This window comes from Myotis brandtii, unplaced genomic scaffold (assembly GCF_000412655.1).
Source record: "Myotis brandtii unplaced genomic scaffold, ASM41265v1 scaffold70, whole genome shotgun sequence".
Taxonomy (NCBI): Eukaryota; Metazoa; Chordata; class Mammalia; order Chiroptera; family Vespertilionidae; genus Myotis; species Myotis brandtii.
Genome location: NW_005370741.1, coordinates 770006 through 791192, shown reverse-complemented (window position 1 = coordinate 791192; position 21187 = coordinate 770006).

Genomic DNA, 21187 nt, shown 5'->3' with positions numbered 1-21187 from the left:
ATGAAACTTTAGAATACCAAAAGCAAAGAGAATATTTTAAAAGCAACCAGATAGGAAAAAATATATCTTCTGCAAAAGAACAGTTAGACTACCTGCTATCCAAAAGAAGCAACAAAAAATCAGAAGACAGTAGAATGTAATGAAATAAAATATTATTAACCTAGAAGGCCATACTCAGCAAAACAACAGCAAACTAAAGACATTTTAAGCCCTAGCCAGTTTGGCTCAGTGGATTACTGCGTCAGCCTGCGGACTAAAGGGTCCTGGGTTCAATTCAGGGAGACAACCAATCGATGTGTCTCACATTGATGTTTCTCTCTCTCTCCCTTTCCCTTCCCTTTCACTCTCTCTAAAAATAAATGAAAAAATATTCTCGGGTGAGGATTAACCAAAAAAAGAAAAAAAAAGACATTTTAAGTCAGACAGAACCTGAGCAAGTAGGCCATTTAGAAAGCCTCTCTAAAATAAATTAATTAAATAAGAAATAGTTTTAGCATGAAGAACTAAAATGTAAAAAACAAATTGTGAACAAAAGACAATGATTACTTTAAATAATAATAATATTTAATTTGGAGAATAAAAAAACCCTCTATATATTATATTATACAGTAAGAATATAAAGATATTGATGAAATTTAGACTTTGTTAATTGTACATACTACACATTCTGGGGAAACCTCTAAAATAAAAGAATAGAGTTCATAGCATTAGTGGAAGGAATGGGGGGGAGGGGGATATAATCACTCCAAAAGACAAGAAAGAAGAAGATTTTAAAAATAAAAATAAGTAAATAAATAAACAGAAAAACAAGCCCTGGCTGGTATGGCTCGTTGGTTGAGCATCATCCTGTGCAGCAAAAGGTCACTGGTTTGATTCTCTATCAAGGCACAAGCCCAGGTTTCAGGGCTCGATCTCAGTTGGAGTGTGTGCAGGAAGTAGCTGATTGATGTTTCTCTCTCATATCAGTGTTTCTCTTTCCCTCTCCCTCTCCCTCCCTCTCTCTCTAAAAAAATCAATTAAAACATATTTTTTTAAAAACATAAATAGAATAAGAAGGTTGAGCTCTGGCCAGTGTGGTTCATTTGCAGGCTCGAGCCCCCATAGGGGGCGTGCAAAATGCAGTCTATTGATGTTTCGTTCTCACATGGATGTTTCTCTCTCTTTAAATTAGCCAATCACACAAGAGTGTGAGCCCAAACTTTGATCAATCAAGAGTGAGGAACAGATGACGTGCGTCAGACATAAAAGCCTGAGCGGACTGCCCACTCAGTGTGCAAGTGCTGCCAGACCCTGTGCGTGCGCACCCTCCTGCAGGAGTAAAGATATCTGCCTTGCTGTCTGGCTCCCGAGTATCCTTTGTGTTCTACCAGGACCCCTGGTGTGGGGGCTCGCCTTATTTCTAACAGATGAGGAGAAGATTTTTGTGGGTGACCTGCTGCTCTCCCATACTGCTGGCAGTATTGGAATAAATGCTCACATATGATTCAACCCCATCTCTGCTTAATCTGCTGAAGTAGTGACAGGCAGCCGGCTCCTTTGTTGAATTGTCCAGTTACAATTCAACAAAAATTTATGTTTCCAGGACCTGTGCTAGAATCCAAAAATGAGCAAGATGTGGTCTCTATTCTCAAGTAGCTCACGAAGACAATATAACCGATGCATACAACTGAAGAATTATGAGTTAAATTATGTGTACTAGTAATGAATGTTCACAGACAGTAGAGCTTAGACTGGATTGAAGTTATAAAAAAAAAAAATCAAAAACGACTTAAAGGATGACATGCCTGAAATGAGCTTTGAAAAAGAAGTGAATAATAGAAATGCAAAAGAAAGGAGGGAGGGCACCCCGGCTGTGGGAACTGCTCTGGCAAAGGCCAGAGGCTGAAATCAGCTTGAAGTGTTTATTTGGAAGCAGTGAGGAAATGGAAAAGACAAAGTAGGCTCTTCATTAGATCCACAGACCAATTTAAATCTCTTACAAAAGGAACATGGAAATTTTGGTAAGATGTTGTGTGTGGGCTATGAGTCTGTTAACTGTGTGGCTTATAATTAAGCCATTGTCTCTAGTCATTGTTAGACAACTACTGAGAAGAGCCAGTTATCCCATGCTAATGTATAACTTCTTTGTTTTATGCTAAATAGCCCGCTCCAGTCTGAAAAAGAGCTTGTGGCTCTATTCAAGGGGAAATGAATACCTCCCTCTGGTTGGATAATAAAAACCCAGGACTTTCATGATCACAGGGCCTTTCCTAGACACACAGCATCACATAACTCTCTCTTTGCCTTCTACAGCGTGGAAAAGGGGAGCAAGAGCTCCGCACACAGGGGGTGCCTAAGAATAAACCAAGACCTTGCTGTTCCCACACAAGGAGCCCGTGCAGGCGGATGCCACCACCAATCCCAAAAGCAGAGAATATAGGAGATGCCGGAGAGATATACTGCTGAGGAGGCAAGAAGAGGAAGGGCTTCCAACAAGAGTCAGACTGAAGGGAAAGACGAATCACCAGAAAATGCTTCTGTCTACAAACTAAAATCACAGAGGACGGATAAGAAAACCTTAAGAGTGAGTAGGGAAAGCCCAGAAATGTATTTTACTCTTTTTTTAAATAAATTAGATAAAATTGGTTAATTGGCCAAAGTTGTCGATTTTGGTCATCCTAATACAAAGGGTGAAGAGAAATCAGAGAGTGATGAAGAACAGTCAGAAGTAAAGAGGATTGGGATTTGATACTCTCTATTTCTCAACAGGAGAGTTTCCTAGCAGTGAAACCTAATGGTTATGCTAACCATTAGAATGAGTTACTGAAATAGATGATGAAACCATTTCTGTAGTTTTCACAGTAAAAATGATCCTCCCAAAATGACCATTGTCATGGGGAAGGTAGCATGTGTGTATGTGAAAGACCCCGTGAAGACTCTGTAGACAACTGGAATTCATATTACTAACTAGGAATGCCAAATGATACAACCACTTTTGAAAACAGATTGACAGTCCCTTATGAAGTGAAACATACATTTCCCATACAACTCAGCAATCTCACTTTTAGATATTTACCCCAAAGGAATGAAAATATATAGCTAGTCAAAGATTTATATGCAAATGTTCAGAGCAGCTTTATTCAAAATAGTCCCAAATTGAAAACAACCCAAATGTCCATCAACTGGTGAATAGATAAACAAATTATGAAATATTCATACCATGAATACTACTCAGCAATAAACAGGAACAAACTAATGATACATGCAACAATGTGGATAAATCTCAAAAGTATGTACTAGGTGAAATAAGCCAGACACTAGAGCAGTGATGGCGAACCTTTTGACCTTGGCTTGTCAGCATTTTGAAAAACCCTAACTTAACTCTGGTGCCATGTAACGTAATGATGTTTACTTTGAATTTATATTAGTTCACACAAACACTCCATCCATGCTTTTGTTCCGGCCCTCCGGTCCAGTTTAAGAACCCATTGTGGCCCTCGAGTCAAAAAGTTTGCCCACCCCTGCACTAGAGGCTATATACTGCATGATCCCACTGTTGTGACAGTCTGGAAAAGGCAAAAGGCACAGAAATCAGATCAGCAGTAACCAGTGGCTGGAGACAGGAGAGGGAACCAATTGAAGGAGGAAAAATTAAGGAGTGGAGGGGGAGAGGTGCTCTGTATCTTAATTGTTGTTATCATAGCACAGTTATTACATTTGTCAAAACGCATTCAACTATATGTCTTAAAGGACTGTATTTTACTATATCTATAGTATATCTTAATATGAAATCTAATTCTTCTCTCATGGTTTCCTTTTTAGTCTCTCCTGGAAAAGGCAAAAGGCACAGAAATCAGATCAGCAGTTACCAGTGGCTGGGGACAGGAGAGGGAACCGATTAAAGGAGGAAAATTAAGGGGGGGGCGCTTCTGTATCTTAATTGTTGTTATCATAGCACAGTTATTGCATTTGTCAAAACGCATTCAACTATATGTCTGAAAGGACTGTATTTTACTATATCTACAATATATCTTAATATGAAATCTAATTCTCCTCTCATGGTTTCCTTTTTAGTCTCTTCTTCATTGGGATCCTTATGAGGGCAAAGCTTCTAATTCCAGACCCACCCCTCACTGGAATGAGGTCACAATGATTCCAAAGTGCTAAAGAAATTTCTAACCAAGAAAAAGAGATGGTCTGCTATGATCTAAATGTTTATGCCCCCTATTCATATGTTAAAATCTTAACCCCCAAAGGTGATATTAATACAAGGTGGGGCCTTTGGGTGGTTATTAGGTCATTACGGTGGAACCGTCATGAATGGGATCAGTGATTTTATGAAAGAGATCCCACAGAACTTTCTATCCCCTTCCGCCACATGAGGATAAAACGAGAATCCTGTGACACAGTAGAGGGCCCTCCCTCGACCATGCTGAAACCATGATCTCACACTTCCAAGCCTCCACAACTATGAGAAATAAATTTCTGCTTTTTTAAAATATGTTTTTATTGATTTGAGAGTTTGGCTGCCTCCTGTGCACCCCCTTCCAGGCATGTGCCCTGACTGAGATGCTCAACCAACCGAGCCACATGGACCAAGGCTACATTTCTGTTGTTTTGTGTGTGTTCTTAATAATTTTTACATGTTTTTATTGATTTCAGAGAGCGGAAGGAAGAGGGAGAGAGAGATAGAGACACCAATAGAGAGAAACATTGGTCTGCTGCTTCCTGCACACCCCCTACTGGGGATCAAGCCCGAAACCTGGGCATGTGCCCTGACTGGAAATCGAACCAGTGACCTCCTTGTGCATGGGACAACATTTAACCAACAGAGCCACACTGGTCAAGCAAATTTCTGTTGTTTTTAAGCACCCCAGCCTGTGGTGTTTGGTTTGTTTGGTTTTTTTAATATATTTTTATTAATTTCAGAGAGAAAGGGAGAGGAAGAGAGAGATAGAAACATTAATGATGAGAGTGAATCATTGATCGGCTCCCTCCTGCAAGCCCAATACCGGGGATCAAGCCCACAACCCAGCATGTGCCCTGACCGGAATCGAACCGTGACCTCCAGGTTCATAGGCCGACACTCAACCACTGAGCCTCCTGCACACTCCCTACTGGGGATGGAAACCCAGGCCTGTTCCCTGACCAAGAATTGAACCGGCAACCTTTCAGTGCCAAAAAGCAATGCCCAACCAACTGAGCCACACTGGCCAGGGCTGATGAACATTTTAACTCTTTTCCCAGAAAAATACTTAACAAATTCACGAACCCTTTGAAGCTTACTCATGAACCCCAAGTTAAGGCCCTTAACCTATTCTAGTCCCTTCATTTTATTGTGCCTGGTTCCATTTATACACTGTCCTAGTAGCGGGTGGGTGAGGATGCCTGAGACTTTTAAAAAAGGTAAAGTGGCGGTCCCAAGTCCACATAGATAGTGAGTGCCTGAATTGGAAACAAACCCAAGACTTTAAGGCCAGTGCCCTCTCTAACCCACCACCATAAAACAAGGCCTTTTAGAATTTTATTTTAATCTTTTTAGATTTGTACCTTCATCCCATAAAGACCAAAGAAGTGCCTGGTGGTTGGCCAGAGAGGTGTGAGACAAGGGGGCCGACAAGGAATTGAGACGCTCTCTTGTTTCCACTCTCTCGGGCCCTTCCTTTTCCTCTACCCCCTACCTTCACATGCTCCCCCCATCCCACCTACCTTCTCACCCACACACCCTTTGCATCCCCCCGCAAAATAGTTAAAAACATGAAAGAAAGCTGGCTGCTGGAAAAAAGATCCCGAGGACACCAATAGCATGAAAGTGGCCTCACCGAGCCCACGCCAAGGTGCACCATGCTTTCCCTACATTTATACAGAGTCAAACAACGTCTCTTCTCCCCTCCCACGTCCTTTGTATTGGAGAAGTATTGAGGTGGAGAACAGTGCAAAGATCTTCCCTTTGAAACTTCCAAGAAATATAACACACCCTTCCCCAGTGTCTCACTTGCAAAATGTACCTCCCTCTGTCAACTAAACACTAAACACTGAGCTCAGGCCTTCAAATCTTCAAAGGTCAGAGCTCCTTCTAGCCCTTTCTCCTCCTTAGAAATAACTTAATACTCAGCATCCTGCATTCCTAGATCTTCTTGTCTGATTCTTTGATCACTTTTAAGACCTATCAATGGACTATTTCAAATGTCTGTTTTAGTTACATAGCCTCAAACTGAACCCAATGCATGAAGAAGACTGTGACCAAAACTAAGTACACAGAATTACTCTTTAACTCCTACTAGTCATATTCTACTAATGGATCCATGATCATGTGGGAGTTTTGACACCTGTTTTCTTATGGGGAAGAAATGTGGCCTGTGGTGACAGTGCATCCCTGGGAGAGCAAAAACAGAGTATGCTAGATTGAGGAGTTGGCCTGGATGTAGTCAGGTTCCGTCAACCACTCTATACCATCTTTAGCCTCCTTAGCCTCAGTTCTTGTTCTTAAAAATGAAAACAATATTCCCTGGTTGGTGTGGCACTGACAGGTTGCCAGTTTGATTCCTGGTCAGGGCACATGCCTGGGTTGTGGGCTCGATCCCCTGTAGGAGGCATGCAGGAGGCAATCAATCAATGTTTCTCTCTCATCAATGTTTCTCTCTCTCCCTCTCTCCTTCATCTCTCTCTAAAATCAATTAAAAATATTCTTTAAAATGAAAAGAATGTTTATTTCAACCTCTAAAAATTGCCAAAAAAATTAGAATAACCTATGTTTAGAAAATTCAGAGAAATATATGCTCTCAACAGCTAGTGTGAACCCCTGAGAGCACAGCCTGGGAATGTGAAGGGGGAAAGCCTTAAAATGTATAGCCATACTGATTCAATAATTCCGTTTTTAGGCAGTTATCTTAAGAATGTAATTGATCCCTGACTGCTATTGCTCAGCTGGTTGGAGCATCGTCCTGTGTATCGAAAGGTTGCCTGTTCAATTCCTGGTTAGTATGGGGGGGAAAAAAAGAGGAACAAATGTAACCTGAACAATAAAGATTTAATTAAAAAAAATATTCTTTAAAATGAAAAGAATGTTTATTTCAACCTTTAAAAATTGCCAAAAAAATTAGAATAACCTATGTTTAGAAAATTCAGAGAAATATATGCTCTCCAACAGCTAGTGTGAACCCCTGAGAGCACAGCCTGGGAATGTGAAGGGGGAAAGCCTTAAAATGTATAGCCATACTGATTCAATAATTCCGTTTTTAGGCAGTTATCTTAAGAATGTAATTGATCCCTGACTGCTATAGCTCAGCTGTTTGGAGCATTGTCCTGTGTATCGAAAGGTCGCCTGTTCAATTCCTGGTTAGGGCACGTACCTAGCTTTTGTGTTCCATCCCTGTTGGGCATGTCAGGCACATGTATCAGTGTCTCCCTCCTTCCCTCCCTCTCTCCCTCCCCCTTCCATCCTCTGTCTCTAAAATAAAAAAAAAATTTAAAAAAATAAAATAAAATAATGTAATTGAAGATATGTTCACAGGCTTAACTATAAGGACATTCATCTCAATATTGTTTATGAAGAGAAAACTGGAGTCAACTAAATGTTAGCAATAAATGATTAGTTAAATAAATTTTGGTATAAGTTGGCCAGACAATGGAATATTATGGAGCCATTAATCTTATTCATAGAAGAACATTTAATGACATGCAGATACGTTCACAATGTCTCAAGTAAAATCACAAGCTAAAATATGCAATATGATCCCATTTTTTTAGAAATAAATAAATATGCATACAAAAGTTCTGAGAAGCCAACATCAAGATATTAACAATGATGGTCTTAAAAGTAATTTCCTTCATATATCTATATATGCTAGTTTTCCACAATAAACACATTTTTCAAGCAAATAAACTTATTTTTCTTAGTAGTAGTATATACTTTTTTCACAGGGTTGCTATGAGGATAAAGTAGGGTAATACACCAGAAAAATGTTTTTAGTATTGTAAAGTACCATACAAATATTATGTTCTACTCTATTAAGCCTTAGGTGGCCTTCCCACCATTCATATATAGAACCTACTTCCTGTGTGTCTTCTCCTTTGGTGTGTTTTTCTATAGATCACATCCACACTGGTTTACTACCAGGTAGTTCATTATTCATACCCTCAAAATGTAGCAGACCCATTTCCCCACTCATTGCATATTTGGCCTCCATTTAACAAATGCTCATATAGTTAGCAACCCATGTTGTTTGTCTTTTTCATATATTTTCGATTATTAGAAATCCAATGATAATACTGCAATAAAGGACTGTATTTCTATTTAGCCATGTCTTGTCCCAACCCCTCTAACTGTTACTGTTTTGTCACTACTCACAGCTTTCTCTGTCCCCTATGTTCACCACCCCCATCCCATTTATAGATCTGCCTAAGTCTGTAACCTCTTCTTTTCTTTCGCACCTCCGCACCTGAGTTTTTTCCACACTGCGCCTCCTCTGAGCCTCGGTGTGCTGTTATTTTTCCTTCTAGTTGAAGAGTCTCTCCTCAGCCAGCCTTCCTGTGGTTCTGGGTGATGTCCGTTCCGTCTTTTGGTTGTATTTTTGAAGTGGTTGTTTGCGGCAGCAGTCTGCGGTGTTTACCTATGCCGCCATCTTGGTGGAACCTCTGATTGATTGATTGACTGTTATGCAACAGTTACTGACATTGCTGGAACATAAAGATGGATAAAATACAAAGGAAGTGGGAGGGAGGACATATTACGTGACAGAAGAGGCAACAGATGAGTAAAGGCTCAGAGGTGAAATCTTAGTAGTAGTATATACTTTTTTCACAGGGTTGCTATGAGGATAAAGTAGGGTAATACACCAGAAAAATGTTTTTAGTATTGTAAAGTACCATACAAATATTATGTTCTACTCTATTAAGCCTTAGGTGGCCTTCCCACCATTCATATATAGAACCTACTTCCTGTGTGTCTTCTCCTTTGGTGTGTTTTTCTATAGATCACATCCACACTGGTTTACTACCAGGTAGTTCATTATTCATACCCTCAAAATGTAGCAGACCCATTTCCCCACTCATTGCATATTTGGCCTCCATTTAACAAATGCTCATATAGTTAGCAACCCATGTTGTTTGTCTTTTTCATATATTTTCGATTATTAGAAATCCAATGATAATACTGCAATAAAGGACTGTATTTCTATTTAGCCATGTCTTGTCCCAACCCCTCTAACTGTTACTGTTTTGTCACTACTCACAGCTTACCCTGTCCCCTATGTTCACCACCCCCATCCCATTTATAGATCTGCCTAAGTCTGTAACCTCTTCTTCTCTTTCATTCATTCCTTCATCTAATCTCCCCCCAAAATATTGATTGATTGATTGATTTTTTTATTAAATCTTTATTGTTCAGATTACATTTGTTCCTCTTTTTTTTTCCCGAAATGTGGCCTGTGGTGACAGTGCATCCCTGGGAGAGCAAAAACAGAGTATGCTAGATTGAGGAGTTGGCCTGGATGTAGTCAGGTTCCGTCAACCACTCTATACCATCTTTAGCCTCCTTAGCCTCAGTTCTTGTTCTTAAAAATGAAAACAATATTCCCTGGTTGGTGTGGCACTGACAGGTTGCCAGTTTGATTCCTGGTCAGGGCACATGCCTGGGTTGTGGGCTCGATCCCCTGTAGGAGGCATGCAGGAGGCAATCAATCAATGTTTCTCTCTCATCAATGTTTCTCTCTCTCCCTCTCTCCTTCATCTCTCTCTAAAATCAATTAAAAATATTCTTTAAAATGAAAAGAATGTTTATTTCAACCTCTAAAAATTGCCAAAAAAATTAGAATAACCTATGTTTAGAAAATTCAGAGAAATATATGCTCTCCAACAGCTAGTGTGAACCCCTGAGAGCACAGCCTGGGAATGTGAAGGGGAAAAGCCTTAAAATGTATAGCCATACTGATTCAATAATTCCGTTTTTAGGCAGTTATCTTAAGAATGTAATTGATCCCTGACTGCTATAGCTCAGCTGTTTGGAGCATTGTCCTGTGTATCGAAAGGTCGCCTGTTCAATTCCTGGTTAGGGCACGTACCTAGCTTTTGTGTTCCATCCCTGTTGGGCATGTCAGGCACATGTATCAGTGTCTCCCTCCTTCCCTCCCTCTCTTCCTCCCCTTTCCACCCTCTATCTCTAAAATAAAAAAACATTTAAAAAATAAAATAAAATAATGTAATTGAAGATATGTTCACAGGCTTAACTATAAGGACATTCATCTCAATATTGTTTATGAAGAGAAAACTGGAGTCAACTAAATGTTAGCAATAAATGATTAGTTAAATAAATTTTGGTATAAGTTGGCCAGACAATGGAATATTATGGAGCCATTAATCTCATTCATAGAAGAACATTTAATGACATGCAGATACGTTCACAATGTCTCAAGTAAAATCACAAGCTAAAATATGCAATATGATCCCATTTTTTTAGAAATAAATAAATATGCATACAAAAGTTCTGAGAAGCCAACATCAAGATATTAACAATGATGGTCTTAAAAGTAATTTCCTTCATATATCTATATATGCTAGTTTTCCACAATAAACACATTTTTCAAGCAAATAAACTTATTTTTCTTAGTAGTAGTATATACTTTTTTCACAGGGTTGCTATGAGGATAAAGTAGGGTAATACACCAGAAAAATGTTTTTAGTATTGTAAAGTACCATACAAATATTATGTTCTACTCTATTAAGCCTTAGGTGGCCTTCCCACCATTCATATATAGAACCTACTTCCTGTGTGTCTTCTCCTTTGGTGTGTTTTTCTATAGATCACATCCACACTGGTTTACTACCAGGTAGTTCATTATTCATACCCTCAAAATGTAGCAGACCCATTTCCCCACTCATTGCATATTTGGCCTCCATTTAACAAATGCTCATATAGTTAGCAACCCATGTTGTTTGTCTTTTTCATATATTTTCGATTATTAGAAATCCAATGATAATACTGCAATAAAGGACTGTATTTCTATTTAGCCATGTCTTGTCCCAACCCCTCTAACTGTTACTGTTTTGTCACTACTCACAGCTTTCTCTGTCCCCTATGTTCACCACCCCCATCCCATTTATAGATCTGCCTAAGTCTGTAACCTCTTCTTTTCTTTCATTCATTCCTTCATCTAATCTTCCCCCAAAATATTGATTGATTGATTGATTGATTGACTGATATGCAACAGTTGCTGACATTGCTGGAACATAAAGATGGATAAAATACAAAGGAAGTGGGAGGGAGGACATATTACGTGACAGAAGAGGCAACAGATGAGTAAAGGCTCAGAGGTGAAAAAGAGCATGGCATTGCCAAAGACCTAGTTGCTGGGGTTTTTTTGTTTGTTTGTTTATTGATTTTTAGAGAGGAAGAGAGAGAATGAGAAAGAAACATTGATTTGCTGTTCCGCTTATTTATTCATTCATAGGTTGATTCTTGTATGTGCCCTGACAAGGGGATCGAACCCACAACCTTGGCATATTGAGATGATGCTCTAACCAACCGAGGACCTGATTTTATTGGGCAGTAAATGCTGAGAGAGAGACGCTGCTTCCAAGCAGTCAGGAACCTCCTGGAAGCTGTGGGGACAGGTCCAAGGCAGGTGAAATGGCACCAGGGCCACTGCCAAAGCTCGTGTCCAGGAAGCCCATACTCCCCGCTACCCACACTGTCAGAAGAGAGGGGAAATGTCTTCTGCTTTCCAAATTAAGCCAAAATTTCTTGTATTGGCAAACCATAAACTACACAAGAACCCTAAAAGCAAAGGAGTCTGGGAAGTACCATTCCCAGGTTTCCAGACGCTGTAATACTGGCAACCCTTTGAGAAACTGCAGGTTCGGTTCCAGACCACCACGATAAGGTGAATATCACAATAAAGCCAATATCACAATAAAGCAAGTCACGCAACCTTTTGGGTTTCCAGTGCATATACTTGTTTTTTGCACTATACTGTAGTCTATTAAGTGTGGAATAGCATTATGTCTAAAAAAGTACATATCTTAATGTAAAAATACTTTATTACTAAAAAATGCTAACCCTTCAGCAAGTTATAATCTTTTTACTGGTGGAAGGTCTTACCTTCAGTTTGTTAAAAAAAAAAAAAATACAGTACTTGTGAAGCAGAATAAAGTGAAGTGCAATAAAGCAAAACACAATTAAGCAAGGTATGCCTGTGCAAAGGAGAGCACACAACGATGGGAAGGGGTGTTGGTTGTCCAGGACACCTCTTCCCTGCCCCTTATTACAATTTTTTTCTTCCCCTCAGCATATCATGGGATGCTGAATTCAGCATTTATTTCCTTCAACCTCATGTTACAGCTGTTTTTCCTCTGGCTAGGTTGCAAGTTCTCTAAGAGGAAGGTCCACAGGTTTGGACCCTTTTTTTGAATCCCCTCAATGTCCAGCAGATGCACAATAGATATTTGCAAATAGATAAGGTGTTGAAACTAGAATTTTGGCCTTCTGACTCCCAATTCCAAACTCCATCCAACATCACTCAGCCTCTCTTTGTTAACAGAATTTTTTTTAAATGGGAGTTATATATAAGTTTGAAATCACTCAGTTCTGTTTTCCTTGGCAGGGAAACCCTTCTGGAATAAAAAGAACTAAACAAACCACAGTGAATGAAAAGTTCTCAGGAGACAGTGGGCCACATTGGTGGAACATTCATATTCATGAAGAGCAGTTTCAAATTCCTGGTGAGGTAATGGTGAAAACATCAATGAGACTGAAGAAAACTGTAGCTGGAAACAACCTGCTATTTTTCAGAATGAACCCATTCAATCTCATCTATTTCAAACTAATGGAGAAGCAAATAGGGATGCTCTCTATACATTTGTATTAGTAAAGTGGAGGCCTGGTGCACGAATTCGTGCACAGGTGGGGTCCGGCCGACCCACCCCAATGGGGGCGCATTGGGGGTTGGCTGGCAGGGCAGAGGGGCTGTGGGAAGGCTCCAGGGCATGTCCGGCCCATCTCACTCGGTCCCAATCGGCCGGACCCCAGCAGCAAGCTAACCTACCCGTTGGAGCGTCTGCCCCCTGGTGATCAGTGCATATCATAGCGACTAGTTGACCGGTCGACTGTCTGCCCCCTGGTGTCAGTGCACGTCATAGCGAGTGGTGTAGCAGCCTTAGCATATCATTAGCATATTACACTTTGATTGGTTGAGTGGACGACCAGACACTCAGCATATTAGGCTTTTATTATATAGGATAATAATAAACTCGTGATATCTATAGGAGAACCAAGACAAAAAAGCTGATTAGATTTGTTACAGAATTTTTTACAAAGGATGCAGCTTAAAATGATAGTAACAGCCCTGGTCAGTGTGGCTCAGTTGGTTGGGTGTCTTCCTGTGCACCATGCACCAAAAGGTTGCTGGTTGGATTCCCAGTCAGGGACATGCCTAGGTTGCAAACTTGATTCCCCAATAGGGGGCGCTCTCACATCAATGTTTCTCTCCCTCTCCCTTCCTCTCTCTAAAATATCAATAAAAATATTTTTTAATGATAATAACAACCACTAACTGATATTTGTTGGGTACCTCTCACATGCCAGGCACCACTCTGCAAATTGTATGTGTTATCTCACTTAAACCTCACGTGTGCTTTTAAAGATGAGGGATCTGAAGCTCAGGAAAGGAAACTGGCACGCCTAAAGACAAACTTACAGTAATCAGTGTCATCAGGATACAAACCTAGGCGGTCTGGGAGGGTCCTAACTCTTAGCCACTGTTCTACACAGTCAGATAAATGGGACTTGGGCAATTATCGCCCATGTTAGAAATACAAACTATGACTTATAGACTGTCAGTAATGATTATATCAAAAAAAAATCATTGTATTTAACATTACCCTAATTCATGAATTTGCTAATTAGTATTACCTGTTGACAAAGATCAACCAAAATGTTACATATTGTAGCAGAGTGAAATGCTTGCTCTCTTTATCTTAATTCTAGCCTGCATTTCTCCCAAGGCCTTTAGGCTAGAAGCTCCAGCTAGAGATATGCTAGTTAGCTTGAAGAATCCTGCTGGAGGCTTGAGTTTTTGCAAAGACAGCCCCTTATCTGAAGATGCCTTTCCCAAGAAATGAAGGACTGGGTAACAGGAGTCTGGCCATACTCAGATCAGAGGAGGTCTATAACCCGACCTACCAAGAACAAAGAAAGGTATTTAGAAATTCCGTGCTCTTCTGTGGATCCCCGCCTGGGCGCCTAGCTGTCTACAGCCCTCATCCACCTCTTGGCCCTCATCCACCTCTTGGGTCTCATCCACCTCTTGGGTCTTATCCACCTCTTGCCTCACCTCTCCTCCCTTATTTTGACATAAAAGGTACCTGAATTCTAGGCTCTCTTAAGATGGATTTGTGGGAGCTATAAGGCACCCCATCTTCTCGAGCTGGGCCTTCTCAATCAATAAACCTTTCCTTACTCCAAACTCTGACATTTTGAGTTTTGGCCTTTCAGAGCATTGAGCACACAAACTTTGGACCGGTAAAAACATACATAACTTTGTAACCTTAGATAAATGTCATTAACTTTTCAGAGTTTGATTCTAGACCGTCATACTCTTATTCTGTCTAGTTTATTAGACAGAATATGGAGGAGAGTTGGTCTGTCAAGGAGTTCTAGAAGTTTATTAGCAAATGGACAGAGCAATGAAAGTGGTTGAGTTAGATTAGAGCTGAGGAGTAGCACATATCTCTCTGCCCTCCAGAATCCATTTTGACTTCAGCCTGGGGTCAGGGACCTGGTTAGTCTGAAGCTGCCTGATAGGTCTAGCCTTCCCAGGGCATCTGGGAAGGCCACGTTGATTTCAAAACCAGTCTAAAGTGTGCATTCCACTCCAGGATAGATGTGAAAGCACACCTTCCATCCCCACTCCAACCCAGCCCAGCCTTTCTATGGCAAGCTCACACTCTGGGGCAGAAGCACTGATGAGAACCATCCTATATAATAAAGATGTAATATGCAAATGGTCGTTACACTGTGAAGCGTAAGAACTGACCACTTCACGACCGGATCAGCAGGAGGGTGGGGCAGGCTACAAGCGGCGGGCGGCAGAGAGCTACAGGAGGGGGGCAGCAAGCTATGAGGGGGGTGGGGGGAGATACAGGAGGGTGGAGCAGCAGGCAGAGAGCTACAGGAGGGCGGCAGCGAGCTACTGGCACACGGGTTCGTGCGCAGGGCTACTAGTCTCACTATAAAACTAAGACTGCAGTTGAGCTCTGTCTATGTCCAACTAGAGTGATTGTTTAACTTTCCCCACATTTTCTTTCACATTTGTTCCTGCTGCTTCTCATTCCCCTATGCTCATTAAACAATGCTGAATCCTGCACATTTTAGTCACTTTAAGTCATAAAATAACCCAGCACACTGGAACATCTTTAGGGGCCAACTCCTCAGTGTGCATAAATTCTGGAAGACTGTTGAATTCTCACTAGGAAACCCAGTAAATAAAACACTGGCCTAAGAGTCACAGTATCAGGATGCTCTCTTCCTCTGCCCTCTTCCCTGCCCTTCCTTGCCTATCCCTTGGAGGTGGCAGTGTGACCACCAAAGAGGTAGCCACAGGGTGGCAACAAACCAAGGTGGATACTTGCCAAGGAAATGGCTGGGACTGAGAAACTGGCAGGACCAAGAAGGCAGTCTTTGTGGTTGGGAGATTTTGAGGAGACACAAAGGGAAGCTAGGTAGACAGGGACAGGGACCATAGGGGGGGCGGGGGGCTGGGAGAATAGGACCAGGGTACCCAGTGAGGCAGAGTTACTATAGCACCCCAACTGGGCGGGGAAGGAAGGGTGTGCAAGGAAGATATAAGCTTTAAAATGTATGAATATTACAAAAAAGGCAATTTGCAGATGAACAATCACAAGATAGTAAGGCGTATAAAACCAATCCCAGGGATGTTACTAAGACAGAATTCTTTGAAAAGAACAATCAAGAGCTAGCAAGGCTGTCTCCACCCCCTAAATCAAAAGGCACATGCTTCCTCTCACCCTCTCTCTCCTCCCTGGCATGCAATGGTTTTCCTGATGTTCATTCCTGTGGTGGGGAGCACATCCCTGCCCTGACATGGCTCATGGCCATGTGGGACTCTGCTCATGGACTAACAGACTTTAACACCCGACTGTGACATGGAAAGGACGCTCTGGACACTGGCCGGCTCCTGGAACCCCAGCTGCACCTTTTCCAGGACTGGCTTTTCTAATAAACTTCAGTTCCACTAACCATTTGTTCATGACTTCATTCTTCAATTTTGTGAGACAATGAACTCAGACTCAAAAACCCCTCATTTTGGTTCCAATTGGTTAGGTGGTAAGCAGTTAGACGTACATGAGCAGAGCAAGGATGATGGCCTAGGTAAAGGTCACGAGGGCAGAAAGCCCTGGTTGCCTCAAAAAAGACAATCGTAGGGTGAGACCTCGTCCCCAGTCTGACCTTTCCTCCCCTAGCATATCCCTGATCATGGGGTTTGGACAGCCTGGCCTTTCTTTCCTAGAGATAATATCTAGGCCTCAATTGTATTTCGGCTCCAGGCCCAGAAAAAAATCTAAACCAGGCAAGCAACACCACACCACGGCTGACCTCAGGACCAGCTGCATTGAATAATGACCCCCTGCCCTGGCACTGACCAATCAGTCTCCACTGATCCTGAAAGGACACATCTGAAAAGCTACTGAATATAGTATTCTATTGAGATCTTCCCCGGGACTGCCCGTAAAATCTCCACCATGAAACCTCTTAGGACAGAGGACCCAGCACCTCTTCCTCCCAGGAGCACACCCCGTACTTTCCCTTCTCCCTTCCCCTCCCCATCCTCCCAGGTGCATCACTTTTACCTTCCTCACTTCAAGCTCCAAGGACCCTTCCTTTACCTCTATAACTTGTTTCCTAAGCCTATTTCTTCTACAAATTACTTCTTCTACCTCTGTGATTTTCCAAATAAATGTTCTTTTAGAGTTTGAGTCTTGGCTCTGAGTTCTTTCCTAGTTAAACTCAAGAACCAAGGTTGCTGAACCCAGGTCTGTTCTGATCCCAGTGGTCTAATATCTGGTGCTGTTCTTACTACCCCAACAGTTATGTACAGGAAGATTGAGAAAAAAGTAAATATATTGAGGTTTATCGAGGCCTAAGAAGGGACTTACACATAAGTGGAATGGGGTATTGGATTGGAATTGGAGGTATTAGTGTGAACTCATACTTGATAAGTAAAGATAGAGAGATGATAAAGAGATAGATGATGGAGAGATAGATAATAGATGATAAATGATAGATAGATAGATAGATAGATAGATAGATAGATAGATAGGAATGTATACAGGAGACACATAGTTTCAATTAGCATGCTAAACACCCATATTTTGGTTTCATAACACCATCATCCACTAAAAGGAACTAGGGCTCCTGATGAAATTGATTGATTCCAGGACTAGAGTATAAGATGAGCTTGAAACATCCAACTGTAGTAGAAAATAAGGAAGTGCTGCCCTGGTTGGCATGGCTCAGAGGTGAGAGCATCAGTCCACATACCAAAGAGTAGCGGGTTTGATTCCCATCAAGGGCATGTACCAGGGTTGCAGGTCCGAGCCCAGCCAGCCCAGTTGGGCGAGTGCGGGAGGCAACCAATCAATGTGTCTCTCTCACATCAATGTTTCTCTCTCTTTCTCTCTCTCTCCCTCTCTCCCTTCCACGCTGTCTAAAATCAACGGAAAAATGGGTGAGGATTAGCAACAAGAAAGAAAATAAGGCCATGCTCCAAGAGTGATGGGCATATGTCCAAAGGACATGGGACTGAGCTTGAGAAGGTTACTACTGGCCAAAACTGGGACAATCTGATGATCATAATGATGATAGTAACAGATCCTAATCCACTGACTATCAAGTAGGACCTTGAGTCCATACTGATGAATAAATGAACATGATCTTGGGATAGTTTTGAACTATCTCCTCACAAAATACTACTCAATTACTAATGGAAAAATGATGACTTCACAGTGGAGAAAACAACTTAAGTAGGTGATCATGGTTAAACTTACTGGTACTAACAATGGGACTGGTTGACATTGGATATCTCCCGATGTGATGCACATCATTTCAGGGGGTACTCCTGCCAAGAATTCATTGCCTGAGTCTGGACATGAAGAAGCATTGGACAAACTCCAATCGAGAGTACTTACAGAAGGAAAGGTGCTTACTGGTACTAACAATGGGACTGGTTGACATTGGATTTCTCCGATGTGATACACTAAAGAGAAGACAACATCATTTTAGAGGGTACTCCTGCCAAGAATTCATTGCCTGAGTCTAGACATGAAGAAGCATTGGACAAACTCCAATCGAGAGTACTTACAGAAGGAAAGGTGCACACTCTTTAAAACTGCCAAGATCATGAAAGATAGGAAACATTAAGGAACTATTTAAAATCTATTTTCTAGATTACAGAAGACTAAATAGACATGACAACTAAATGTAAATTGATACTGGATTGGATTCTAGACCGAAAAGGAGAGAGAGAGAGAATGGGGCAGTTGGCAAAATTTTAACAGGATCTCTTGGTTGAATAATAGTGGTGTATTAATGTTGGTTTTCTGATTTGGGGCAGTTATATTGTAATTATATAGAAAAGTGTTTTTGCATGGGGAAAATACACTGCAGTACTTAAGAAATACACTGCAACTTGTTCTCAACTTATTCTCAAAGAATCATCAGATACATAACGGGAGAGAAAAATATGGTAAAATGTTAACAATTAAGGAATATAGGTAAATAGAACATGAACATTTTGTGTACTGTTCTTACAACTTTTCTCTAAGTTTGAAATTTTTTCAAAGTAAAATATTTTAAGATGAGATATTAGAATGTCTAATATTAAAAAGACTGATAATGCCTAGTATTTTCAAGTGAATGGAAGGACGGAAACTCTCTTACACTGTTGGTAGAGGTATGAAATGATACAACTACTTTGGAAAACTGTAAGGCAATATCTGCTAAAGCTATATCCCAGCCATTCTATTCCTAGATACGTATACACCCGGAAATAACCACCTACGTGTACTACACATATAAGAATATTTGGGCAATACTGTTTGTAATTGTCAAAACTAGGAAAACATTTTGTATTAGTCATCAACTGCTGCAAAGCAAATCAACCCAAAAGTTAGCAGCTGATAACACTGATTCTGTGAGTCAGGAATCCAGTGTGGCTTTCAAGTCATCACCCAGGGCTGCAGTCTTCTCCAGGTCTGACTGGGGCTGGAGAATCTGATTCCAAGCTCGCTCATGTGGTTGCTGGCACAGCCTCTCACCATGTGGACCTCTCTGGAGGGGGACCCCATGACATGGCACTGACTTCCCCAGGGAATCCATCTAAAAGAGAGCACTCACTATGGAAGCCATAGTCTTTTTGTAACCTAATCTCAGAAGTGAAATTCTATCACTTTCGCCATATTCTATTCATTGGAAGCTAGTCACACGGTCCACTTCATACTGAAGGAGAGGATATTACACAAGGTCAAGAAAAACAGGAGGCAAAGATCAGTGGGGGCCATCTCAGAGACAGCCTGCCACACAACCCAAATGTCCAACAATGGCAAAAAGGGTAAATAAATCATGGTCTGTTTAAGTACAGTACAAAATTAAAGAATAAGAAAACAAATGATCACCCTAGTCAGTTTGGCTCAGTGGGTAGGTCATCGGCCTGTGGATTGAAGGGTCCCAGGTTTGATTCCGGTCAAGAGCACATGTCTGGGTTGTAGGCTCAATCTCCACTGGGGTGTGTGCAGGAGTACAGTACAAAATTAAAGAATAAGAAAACAAATGATGACAGAGCCGCCTCGTCCGAGGGGACGCGAGCATCGCCCTCGTCACCGCTGCAGTCAATCGCCTGGCCCGGCCTTGACAAGCTGCCGGAGGGGAGGCTCCTCTGAGCCCATCCAGGAGTCCCGCGGCTGCCGCCGGTTCCTCCGGCGTCTGGTCTCACGAGGGGCTGCGCACCTCTGGACACGCCTCTCCTTCTCTCCCAGCGCCCGGAGAGAGCGAGCTTAGGCCACAGGGAGCCTGAGGGGCGCCGGCCGTGAAGGCATCACGGAGACCGATTCGCCATGGAGGGAGCCGGAGGCGCCAACGACAAGAAAAAGATAAGTTCTGAACGTTGAAAAGAAAAGTCTATTAATACATGAATTTGGCAATGTAGCAGGATACAAAATTAACCCCAAGAAATCTGAGGCATTTCTATACGCCAATAGTGAACTTTCAGAAAGACAGACTAAAAAAACAATCCCATTTACCATCGCACCAAAAAAATTAAGCTACCTAGGAATAAACTTAACTAAAGAGGTAAAAGACCTCTACTCAGAAAACTACAGGACGTCGATGTTTCTAACTCTCTATCTCTCTCCCTTTCTCTCTGTAAAAAATCAATAAAATATATATAAAAAAAAATAAAGTCCTTTAAAAAAAATAAATAACAATTAAATACAGATTAATTACAGCTACTTACAAGAAATGACTCTCACAAACATCATGTTTGGGGGGAAAGTACACACAAAAAAGAATTATATGGTATGATTCTATGTATATAAAAAAGAGACAAAACTAAACTGTGATAATAGAAGTTAGATAAAGGTTACCTGGCAGAATAAAGGTAATGACTGGTAAGGGTGCTTCCAGATGTTGGTAATGTTTTAGATCCTGACCTAGATTATGATTACCTGGGGGGTTCATTTCATAAAAATCAAGTTGGACACCTTTGGTGTGTGTACTCTTCTGTATGCATACTATACTTCAATAAAAATATGCATACTATACACAATAAAAATCTTATTTAAAAAAGTAACCCAAGCCCTAGCCAGTTTGGCTCAGTGGATAGAGTGTCAGCCCACAGAATGAAGGGTTCCAGGTTCGATTCTGGTCAAGGGCATGTACCTCGATTGTGGGCTCGATCCCGGGTCCTAATCAGGGCACATGCGTGAGGCAACCAATCTATGTGTCTCTCTCACATTGATGTTTCTCTCTCTGTCTCTTTCCCTCCTTTCCACTCTCTCTAAAAATCAATGGAAAGATATCCTCAGGTGAGGATTAACAAAATAAAATAAAGCTTAAAAAAAGTAACCCAAAAAATTCAGGATTGAGTTTATTTGGTACTTTTTATTGTCATGTAATTTCAAATTATAGAAAAGTTGCAAG